The 10,202-nt window shown below is 36.9% G+C and overlaps 1 long non-coding RNA gene across 1 annotated transcript; it reads right to left on the bottom strand.

The window, feature by feature from the left end:
- Positions 1 to 2,292: 2,292 nt before the first annotated feature.
- LOC144457942 (uncharacterized) lies at positions 2,293 to 8,180 on the bottom strand. Its single transcript, XR_013487539.1, has 2 exons — positions 8,073 to 8,180; positions 2,293 to 4,360 (listed from the first exon to the last, which is right to left on the bottom strand). It is a non-coding gene; the product is annotated as an uncharacterized LOC144457942 (long non-coding RNA).
- Between the last annotated feature and the right edge of the window lie 2,022 nt (positions 8,181 to 10,202).

Below are 10,202 nucleotides of genomic sequence, written 5' to 3'. Positions count from 1 at the left end.
CATAGATAGTGAATGTGGTAGTCCATAAACCTCCAAATTAACATATCCCTAGGATTCTCATTTACTCAGGAATTCCACAGCACAAGAAAGTTTTACACAGAGTTGATAAGAATTTTAGGTGAAACTTCCTCTTAAAGGTAAATGAAACTTGGAAGTTTATTCTAACCCATTCATTCTCCCCTATTATTATTATTTTTTGGAGGGGTAACAATTCTTGATCTAACATCTCTAGATTATAAGAGAAATTGCTTTTTCAACAACATAGCTGATACGATTTGTTTACCAGATTACAGCATATAAAAAATCTCAGAAATATAACCATACCATAAGCAATTATTATGTATTTAAAACTTGAAATAAAACCAATTAACTACCTGCTTATAACCAAATATACCTCATTAAATGTTAACAATTTTCAAATTATCAAATTTTATCACATCCTTTTTTAATTTTTAAAAAACTTTTGTATTTTAAAAAAATTTTTTAAATATAAATTTATTTATTTTTAGTTTTCAACATTCACTTCCACACGTTTTTGAGTTCCAAATTTCTCATCCCTCCCCCCACCCCAAGATGGCATGCATTCTGAATACCCTTCTCTTCCCCTGGTCTGTCTTTTCTTCTATCTCTCCCCCGTCCCTTCTCTTATCCCCTTCCTCTTCTATTCTCCTATAGAGCAGGATAGACTTCTGTACCTCATTTCCTGTATTTCTTATTTCCCAGTTGCATGTATCACATCCTTTTAAAAGACTAATCCATATGCACCATTTCTACCTCACAATGATCTCTCAAATTTTACAATCTAAGAGAGTTTTAGAAATACAATACAATTTAGAAACATAGTAATAACACAAACAATAAATTTTAGAAGATATCAGTTACATTTCCAGATTATCACATATAGAAATTATTGATCTTATTATTTTTGGTATTGAAAAACCACTTCAAAGTTATCAGGTATGGAACAATTACATTAAATTAGAGAGATAATAATAATGTTGTCTAACATATGTCAGTCATTGTTTTAAGCACTTCACAATCATTATATCATTTTGATCCTATAACAACAACCATTATTATTTTTCCCTTTACAAATCAGGCAACAGGGCAAACAGAGATAAAATAGCTTATTATAAATTATAAAGTTGACACGTTTCTGCAACTGAAACACTGCAACTGGAACAGAGAAGTATGGGGCTTACCAAGAGCAGAAGTTGGCTTCTTACCTCATAATGCTATTGCCAAGCCTTCCAAGGGACTGGGGTGGCTGATGCCAGGGCCTTCCCAGTTATGATAATTCTTGGTGGCAGGGCTTAGGGAATCTCATCATAGTTCTGACCGTCCACTTCTCTCCTCCCCACAGCAGCAGAATTTACTGAGGCTGGTGCTGTTTGCAGCTGCTGGGGCAGGGTGGGCAGAATGTATTGAACCTGGATGATTTCCCAGGCCTTGCTTAGAGGTGTAGGCTGCAAAGTGCCCAGGGGCATGGGGCTGATAGCAGACTACTACTGCTAGTCCGTATTAGCTGCCCCTCCCCTCCTTTTGCCAGATGGGGAAGGCTAATTTAAGTTTTCCCCAACACTTCTCCAGAATTCTCTTTTCTTTTACAATCCCCTTATAGAGATACTTATCTCTGGGGAGGGAGTGGGGAATGATGAGGAATCAGGATTGGGGGAAGGTGTTTTAGCAGAGGGTGAGCTCCTAGAATTACCACCAGTCTCAGAGGTTTTCTACAACAATCTCAAAATGATCAATTTTCCAATTTCTTAATGAAAAACCTCCAGACTCTGCTAAGATGTCTTTAGCTGTATCTAACTTTTTACTGTAGGGCTAGCCTGGCCAGGCCTGGACCCACAAGGAAAGGAATTTTACACGTTTGTCATTTTCCTAGCTACAGCCCTTAGAAGTCTCTAAAATCTTACAAGTTAATAGATAGAGACACATACTGACAGACAAATTGACAGGACAAATACAATACAAACATAGTGACATAGTGCGCACTTAATGACAGAGAGAGAGGGAATTAGAGGCTTATTAGAAAACCCCCAACGTGAATTGGCTATTATTGTTATTATTATTCTGAGGAAAGGGGGTTGGGGAATTTGCAAGGATCCAAGACCAGATAATGTAACTGGATCATTCAAGCCTTCCTGAGAGTGCCCCTGGGGTTGCATGTTTAAAGTAGCAAGTCCCAATGAAGTTAAGTTTGGGGATTGCCAGGAGCGCCTGCGTCCCGGGCTGTGGTCTGATGCCGGCAGAGTGTGAAGAGAGAAAGAATCACGGGCCAGGTGAGAGCAGTGAAGAACAAACTCTGTTTATTGATCTGAGGGCTCAGGCTTATATAGTACCGGATCAAGCAATAGTAACATTATTATTCATGAAAAGTACAAATCTAATTAAGTGATTTCCTTACTTCCTTGTACCTTGTCTGTTACATTCTTTCCTGCGTCCTGTCCTGTACCCCATCTGTTTCCTCCCTTCCTGCGTCCTGTTCTCAAGAGACGGAACAGGGGGGGTGGTGAGCTGACATCCTGAGTTTCACAGCTGTCAGGCTTAGTACAAGCTGCAGGTAAGACCTGGGCTGGCCTAAGCCTCCAACTCCCCAAAGCCGGCCCTCTACATCTCCCCCTTTCTTCTGTTCTAGCTTGAGAACGTGGGATGCACATCAGGAGAAAACTCAAGAGTAACAAGAATACTATCAGGGTACGAAATGCAACAGCAAACTTGAAATATTCTGGAAAGTGTTAAGTTGCTTGATATAGTACAATAGATTATAAACAATATCTTGAGGATCAATACCATCCATGTTACATTTTTGGAATGCCAAGCGCCCTGAAGCTTATTCAATATTCGATCAGGAGTTACATTGATAGTATTAGAAAGCAAATAGGGAGTTACACAAACAAAAGTATAGTGGGCAAGGTACAGGTTTAACCCAAGGGGGGTAAGGCATGTAAGTCCAATGTAATCATGACTCCATCCCAGAGCCATCTGCGACAGTCATCATTGCAAAAAGGACAGTCAACATCTTATTATTGGCTCTTCGCCTTCTCAGTCTCGCCTTCCTCCTCCACTTGTCTGTCTGACCAGTTTTTCCTTTGATGCTCAGGGTCTCTATCCCTCTGGTCAGTATGCTGACAGGTACGGATGTTCCTCTCGGGAGCCCAGACTGGTTCTCATGCATGTTCTGGAAAAACACAAGCATAACCTCGACCCCAGGTTAATAATTTTACTGGACCATCCCAATTATCTGTCTTTGGATCCTTCCACATTACTGTGACATCTGGTTGCTCATCTAACAACCCGTTCTTTTGCCCTGCAAAATGTTTTTGTGCAGTAGTACGTCCCTGATCATCTAGTGTTAAAAATTTTATGGTATGTATTACCTGGTCCAATCTCCTTTTTAAATTTATGGTATATATTATCTGATCCAATCTCCTTCTTACTCTATTTTCTATTCCCTCTTTTTTCTGTTTATCAAGGAGGATTTTAATATCCTTGTTGCACCTTTCAACAATGGCTTGTCCAGTGAGATTGTATGGGATGCCAGTAGAGTGAGTGACATTATAGGTGAGACAAAATTGTGCAAAATTCCTGCTAGTATAGGCTGCACCATTGTCAGTCTTGAGGTGTCTTGGATTGCCAAGAAAATTACAGCAAAACAAGAAATGATATTGCTTATGTCCTTCTTAAAATATGTAACTAATCCAAAGTATCTGTTTGTCTTCATATAATATTCATCTTCCCCCCACTTTTTTTTTTGCACATACTCTGACACATACATTGTAATTACACTTAAAAAACATGAATCACACATTGATATGAAATAAAGGAATTTTAGAATAAGACTCTCCCTAACATTCCCACTTCTGGCTAGATGTTTTGTTGGCCTTTAAACTTAATTTGGTTTTAAGATAAAGTAACTTTGACCAGTCCAAAGAATCCCATTGTGGCCAACATAAGCGCTAGCAGTACTTGTGATTACCAGATTGGCAATGGCTTGACACATAAGAGGCGGTGGTCTTGTTAGCCAGATTTCTACTTTTAGTTTCTGACTGACCCATAGCCAATTACTCTAGATTGATCCTTACCAGAGGGGACCTGATATAGTAGCTGCAGTTTCTGAACCTCGACTTGATCCCCAACCCCAGAGCTAGCTTAAAGGGAATTTTCTTTTGGACTTCAACCAAACTAAATGGGAGGTCCATGGAAGCTGGGAATAGCAGAATCTTACCCAACCCTGTCAAGGTTAGGACTCGAGGTAAAAATGGATCCTGAGGCGCCTGAGCATTGTTGGGGTGGGGTGTTTTCTCCTACTTCTTCAGTTCCAATCCAATGTCACAGCACCATTACTGTTGACCTGAAAGTTGGTTAAAGAGACAACAAGCTAGGTGATAAGTAAATTCACATTGTTTTATTCTCTCAAGTTAGCACATATACATGGAATCAGAGCTTTAACTCTGACTGACTCAAGCAATTTTAAGAGGACATTTAAACCCTGACTCGGGATGTCTATATTACTAAAAAAAAAAATACAGCCTCCATTTGTTTTTTAACATATAGCATGGGAAAGGAAGTTTCTTAGTTGAATAGGTTGTAAATACAATAAAATGGGAGTATCAATTGAAATTATGGATCCAGGATATCTGTGTTTCCCCTACATAACATATGTCCATAGGACACAAAGATAAGAAAAGTCCCACTGTTCAAGAGAGTGTCTGGTCCCAGGTATCCTGTCCTTAGTGATCACAAACAGGAAGAATGCTGGTCACTTCCATCTGGTCCTGTAGTTGCTGACACAGGAAGAGGCATTTTTAGTTCACTCAGAAAAGATTAATTCAGGTATTTGGCCTTTACTGGGGCTCAGTTGATCTTAAATGATAATCAGGTATCACAGATTTCAGTAAGCAGGATGACTTTGGAGAAGAAATCATGTATCTCCTCAATGTTAACTTCTTTTGTGCTGGAAAAGCATTTATCTACCTATTTTATGAAGGAATTCACTTAACAATGACCAAAGGCTCAACTATGGCATAGGAATAACATAGATATTGGTAGCTTAGAGAGTTCTCTGCTATTCTTTTCCCAATAGCAAGTTACTATTATTTTTCTCTTCTTTATTATTCACTCTTAATGAAACACAACAGTTTCCTCAAAGGCAACTTCCATTTTGGTGTTTGTTGACTGTGAATAATGCCGATTCCTAATTACCTCTTTCTTTTTACAAAGTTTTAATATTTTCTAAAACTGTAGTGTCCCTGTTAGGAATTTTATGTTTGCCTCTTATCAAAAGAGGAGCTAATTTCCTAATGGTTATAAATTAATAGAAATCTGAATGGGATGTCCCAGTGAAGACTTCTCAGTGTATTTAAGGTTTGGGATAAGACTATCCTAAATCTGGTAATAAGTTCAGGAGGTAGGATAGGATTAAGTATAGATTTCTGTAAGTTCTTTTTTTTAGTACCATATATCAGTAGTTAAAATTTGTTTAGTTGTTAAGCCTTAGCCTACCTTTTAATCTTATTCAGATGCACCTTCACCCCCCTACCTAAAAGAATTTGGCTCCCATTTGTCTACAGGCCCCAGAAAACCCTTAAACTTTCAGGTTCCTTATCTATTCCCCTTATCTCCCTTTGAAATGACCTTACTCAGATGCCTTCCAGTTCCCTCCATTATCTATTTCCATTGTCTGTTCAATCTGTCAGACCTCCCAACACATTTGTAAACTATCTTTCTGTCATGGTGGCCTGGCTCCACAGTACAAATCTAGCTTGAGTGCACATTTTTAATTGCTTCTTTGACATTATCTCAACAAACTAAGAAATACAGAGATGTATACTATTTCCTTTGTTCTATGGGAGAGTTTCACGTTTGAGATTGTGAGCTGAGTGACGGACAGCTGGTGGGAGGGGGAATTTACCCATTAGGACTATTTAACCTGGCTTTCTGCTTCTGTGTCTTGTCTCCCCTCATCAGAGCATACTGATGGAGGCATGCCCAAATCTCGAGATTTGAAATAATAATAATAAATTAACTTTCTGTTTCTCCTTGGATACCTCTCTGTTTTTTTATGAGTGGCATCCCACACAAATCCTTATTATATTAATTTAACTTTGAATTCACCTGAATGAAATATAGTTCAATAATTTAAAAATCTCAGCTTCCACAAAGGCCATTGACTACCAAGATTTCACATTTCCAATATCATCAATATACTCTTGCTTTAATATATATTTGACAATGATTTTGTTGGAAATAACCTCTGGTGCCCAAAGAGACACAGTAAGTTAGACAGACTCAGGATGAGTGAAGCAGTTGAAACCTTTAATACGCTTCCTGCAGGAAGCAGGTGTGAAACTCAAGACCAGCACATAAACCCTATAGAAACCAGAGCAAATCTGATATTCCTATTCCCTGCCGCAAGTGCCTCCTAGCTGACTTTCATTGGTAGAAGTCAGCACAGGTCACAGACTTCCCAAAATGTCCACCACACCTTCCCCTTGGTATGTTTCTCCTACCTTCTTCATACATCAAATGTTTAGAAAATAACATCTTAAACCCTATGGGAGGTGGAGAAGTTAGTATTCATACGCCTATTAAGCATGCATACTCTAATTAAAGCTTAACCTTTGTCCTACTTCCAGCCTCTTTAATCAAACAACTAGTTTAGCCCAATTTTAGCTGGTTCTTGAAGCTCCTGACCCAGAGTTATTTCCTTATATGGAAATATAATAGTTTCTTACTTTTCACAATTTGAATTAGAAAGATCTTTTTATTTGAAGTATAACATTTCTTGATTTAAGGTTTCTATTTTTATTAAAACTATTTATTATTCTATTTTTTTACTTCACATAGAGTTAACAGGAATTGCACTACTTAAAACTATCTGATGGAGATTGTACTTTTCTGAAGGGCTCAGTGTATAAGTTTTTCCCTATTTTCTTTCAAATCATTCCAAATTAAGTCTATTTATTTTGTTTGTTTGTTTTTTAACCTATCTTATTGTAAGATATCCATAGTAGAGATTCCAAAGTAGTAGAGATTTGGGGCAGATAGTTGGCTCAGTGGATAGAGCACCAGCCCTGGATTCAGGAGGATCTTCTCGAACACATAACACTTACTAGCTATGTGAATCTGGGCAAGTCACTTAACCCCATTGCCTAGCCAAAAAAAAAAACAAAAAGAAAACAAAAACAAGAGCAAATCAGTAGAGATTCCAAATCACTGTTTGTTTTATGACTGCAAATTTCCAACTGATAAGAATTTCTTTTATGCTGTAAGTTTCCTTATTTCATCCTACAAAATATTTGTCTTTAAATAATTTGCAAGTTCTGCTTTTCTCTCTCAAAATTTCAGCATTTTATACTTTTATAAGACATATGCTCATTTTAATTTGATCCTTTGTAATCTGAGCACCCTAAATCATTCATGACTATGATCATTTATGGCTTCTCATGGCTTTCATATTGGCCACCCTTATTTGTAAAGCTGCTATAGCTTTTTGCTGCTCAAGATGGCCTTGGTGTGGCTGTAATCAGCCTTAATATCATGAAAGCCACTAAAGACCTTTCTCTCCTATTAAAGGGGTCCACTGCCAACTGGAATTACAGTGCCCTGCTCCTCCAGTCACAGGCACTCCTGCCAGTAACATTGCCCTTTCTTCCTTCCCTTTTTTATGTAAACTAAACTATTCCCTATATTTTTAGGGTTTTTGGGAAATAGGGGTCCCTGTCTAGAAGAGTTATGTGGTTCAATCACCTTTGGCTTTTATGAGAGGCTCTTGGAAATTTAATCACAGACTTGGTGTCCAGGCTCATATTCCCAAGATATTCCCAAGAAGGACCTAACTGGTGGCGCTCTTTATTAGGTGTGCATGCATTTAATTTATTCCTATATCTATCTTTTTTTATATTCTTGTTTAATTCTATCTTCAATAATTCTTTTCCTAATTTACTTTATGTGATTTGAACTTATTTTCCCTAATGAAATTATTTCAACAAGTCAATTTTTGTGTTTCTAACTTACCTAAACAATTTATTTAAATTGCAGCAATGCCATTAAATTTTGCTTACTTTTGGATGCTTTTTGATTTCAAAAAAAGTTTCCTTTTGCTGGGAGCACTTTGAGATTCACCGTTGATCAGGAATCACAATCTGGACTTCCTTGGTGCCCTCAGGTTGGTTATCTAAAAGCAGTAAACAACAGAAGGGTAAATGAACTCCAATTCTACACGCTTTTTTTTTTGAAGGTCTAAGATCTCCTTGTTCTGCCTTCTAATAATAAAAATTCGTTTCTATGATAAACTTATCCCAACTTTACGAACAGATTTTAAGTATGCCTTTATTCTACACAAAAATTACAATTAATTTCAATTTCCCAAAACTTCAGACTTGGCTAAATGAAACTTCTTTAGGCTTAGCGAATGTGTTTCCTTTTTAAATTCTGACTTGTGGGATTATTTAAGCTCACAAGTTTCAATCTAATTTCACTTACGCTATTTCCTGAATTTTTCTTATTTTAACACTTCTCTGAATTCCTATTTCCCTTAATCTCTCTTGAACATATATCATGATTAATAAAATCTTTCTTAAAACTCAAACTACAGCTTTAAATCAGTCCCTAGTCATTTTTAAAGGTCCCATTAAGGAATAACTGATCTGTGAATTTTTGTTTTCATTAAACTCTACAGAGTTTACTAGTATCCCATAAGGTTATCAAAATACTTTATAGACATCCAAATTCTAATTTAGAGATGAAAGAAATTATTTATTTTTTTTTATAAATTTTGTTTCCAGTCATTTTTTGTATCTTAATTTTCAATTAATTTCTGTGTCTCTCTTTCATCTCGGCATTATCCAACATGGCCAATGTTGGAAACAGAGGAAAAAGAGATTTGTCTTCCTTTAAGCCTTTTTGGGAAGTTTTGTTTTGTTTTTACAGCCTATTTCTTTTGGTTGATCATGACGAAAGAAAAGGCGTAGGTCAAACACTGGTCAGCTATGGGTTGGCGCAAAGCATGAACAGTGTAGACAAAACAAACACTTATTTCCCATTCTCTTAAAGATTTCCTAATAGTATTAGGTCCTTTTTTTCTGAAGTAAAGAACCCACTATTCCTAAACTTAGTTTCATCATTTACAAAACAGACACAAACAGAACATATAACAAAGCACAAAATTAAATCAGGCCTGAATTTCTCCTAATTTTTTCTCTAGGAGATTTTGAAGTCAAGATTTTACCTGTCTTCTCTATTAAATGTAGAACTTATGATCATCTACTGTCAGCCCAAGATAATTCTTCTGTTTCCTAATTATGTTAATGCTTTTAAAATCTTATGAACGAAAAATGTAATTAGTAACAATGCAAAATTGCTTTACTCTAATTTGCCAATTGGGTTCACCCATTTAAAGTGCACTTTTTATTTAGAACTAGCCCCTAATAGATAGAAGAGCTGATTAGAATTCTATTCCTCTAGATTTTTTGCCAAAGTGTAATCATAGGGAGAAAAATTGAGAATGATGAAGAATTTAGCAATATCAATAGTTCATTTATTTGGTCTGATTCCACCTATATGGAAGTTCTTTTCCTACAGCTAACATTATAATATTTAGGGATTTATTGTGGCAAATTCTCCAATACTGCCAATTCTTAATTTCTGGGCTTAACCTCTAGGGTCCTAAGACCAGTCAACTAGGACCCAAAGGTTCTCTATGAGGGAACATTCAGCAAAATTTATACCTATTTTCTTTTAAAATTTCCTGAAAATTTAGCTCTGATTGTTAATACCAACTTAATCCTAAGCAAATATGAATGAAAATAACCTTGCTAACTGGAAGGGAACTTTCTCCTTTCCTCATCTCTGTAAAACTAAAATGAACCTCCTTCTCAGGTCAAAAGAGGATGGGGTTTCTCCCAGGATAGTCACAGCCTTGACACCTTACTATTGAGGTGGGGAGTCTCTCCCCTACGGCTATTGGGTTGGGTCTGAATTACTGTTCTTTCAAGGTGGTGTCAGAGCACTGGAGTGGGAAAATCACTCCCACAGTCCCTACTCATCCAGGGACTGGTCATAGGGTCCCCTGGATGGGTTCCTCACCCAGCTGTGAGCCACTGAAATGAGTTCCCCCATAATTAGAGAGATTTCTCTACTGATGACAAAAAGATTTATTACTCCTTGATAAAAGAATTTAAAGGCAAAAAAAT

Source organism: Phascolarctos cinereus, unplaced genomic scaffold, assembly GCF_003287225.1.
Source record: "Phascolarctos cinereus isolate Bilbo 61053 unplaced genomic scaffold, phaCin_HiC Scaffold_5;HRSCAF=322, whole genome shotgun sequence".
Lineage (NCBI taxonomy): Eukaryota > Metazoa > Chordata > Mammalia > Diprotodontia > Phascolarctidae > Phascolarctos > Phascolarctos cinereus.
The sequence above is the reverse complement of the archived record's forward strand: the minus strand, read 5'-3'. Positions and strand labels throughout refer to the sequence as shown.